The 1,673-nt window shown below is 46.3% G+C and overlaps 1 pseudogene; it reads right to left on the reverse strand.

The window, feature by feature from the left end:
- Positions 1-512: 512 nt before the first annotated feature.
- Positions 513-1,321, reverse strand: LOC102431914 (annotated as a pseudogene).
- Between the last annotated feature and the right edge of the window lie 352 nt (positions 1,322-1,673).

Below are 1,673 nucleotides of genomic sequence, written 5' to 3' on the forward strand. Positions count from 1 at the left end.
CTCATACTTTATGATTACAGAGATCTGAGCCAATTATTCTAACTTCCTCTTCCATTCTTTTGCCTGAATCACTAAGTCCCAGGCTCACCATTCCACATATAGGTTTCTTTATAAATACCTTATTTTTAATTTATTTTAGAGAAGGGGAGAGAGGGAGAGAGAGGGAGAGGGAGAGGGGGAGAGAGAGAGAGAGAGAGAGAGAGAGAGAGAGAGAGAGAGAGAGAAACATGGATCAATTGTCTCCTATACCAGGGATCAAACCTGCAAGCTGGTTATGTGCCCTGACTGGGAATCCAACAAGTGACCTTTTGGTGCATGGGATGATGCTCAACCAACTGAGCCATACCAGCCAGGGCCTATGGGTTTCCTTTTAAAATCAGTCTTGCTTGGATTATGCCTACACAATTTTCTATGTGCCATGACCTCCCTTAAATGCCTACCATCACCCATTCTTCAGGTGACTGAGTTATTTTCTCTATTAATTCTTTTTTGTGGTTTGTTGCTAACATTTTCTATTTATTCATGAATAAAAAGCGCATAGTACAAGCCCTTTATGGAGCAGAGCCCGTGTCCTCATCATCCAGGACCTCGTCCGGCTTCCGCCGCTGCTCATAGATGAAGATGATGGTGACAAGCACGAGCACCTCAGCCACGATACCCAGGAAGGGCCAGAGGGCAGCGCGGCGGTTGCGCACACGCAGCGTGATGATGGCCTGGTCAGTGCCCTCTGTATTGGTGCCATTACAGGCATACTTGCCAGGGTCTGCCTCCAGGTCTAGGTTCTGGATGTGCAACTCCGTCTTGGACTCCGAGGACATCACTACCTTGTTCTGGGACGCGTTGTTGAAAATCTGGACCCCATCATCATTTATCTTGTACCACACCCAGTCGGTAACCGGGGGGAAAGACTCAGACTTGCAGGCCAGCACAACTGTCTCTCCTTCAGTGGCTTGCTCTGACTTCTTCACAGCCTTAATCTTGGGGGGCCCCTCCACATTCACGCCGGCGGTTCTGCCTGTAGGTTCCGAGAGGAAGGTGCAGAAGTACTGTCCTGCGCTCTCGTGTGTGTCTACCTCGTACTGCGTTGCCAGATCGGGCTCCGAGTCCTCCTGCAGCACCTTGTCCCCTTTCGTCCAGCGGTGTCCCAGGATGGCAGTGTCACTGGAATCCAAGGTGCAGGTGAGGCGTGTTTTGGAGTCAACAATAAGTTTGGAAGTCGTGATACTGCTCCCCGCCCCGGGGCCGCTCTCGACGCTCAGGACGAGCCCCAGAACCACGAGCAGTGCCGCCGCCATGTCGCCGCCGGCGTCCCCGTGGACAACCGCCGCCCGTGGCGCTAGAAGAACCCGGAACTTAATTCTTAATTTTATCTATTTTCCATTTTATTATTTGCTGTGTAATTGTTGAATTATGAGATTTATTTATCAAGTCTACTATTTTAATATCTTATAATACAGTAATTTTTACTTTTATCTTTAATGATTTCCATTTTGTTTTCCACTTAGTCCTTTTTTTATTCTCTTATAAAGTTCTTGTTGGAAGTTTAAGTAATTCATATTTATTATCTCTTATTATGAAATTAACATTTATGTTATACATTTTTTCCTCTTAATATAGTTTCAGCTCTACCTTACAGAATTTGGAGTGTTTTTATTATTGCTTCTAACTGGACA

This window comes from Myotis lucifugus, unplaced genomic scaffold (assembly GCF_000147115.1).
Source record: "Myotis lucifugus unplaced genomic scaffold, Myoluc2.0 scaffold_165, whole genome shotgun sequence".
NCBI classification, from domain to species: Eukaryota; Metazoa; Chordata; class Mammalia; order Chiroptera; family Vespertilionidae; genus Myotis; species Myotis lucifugus.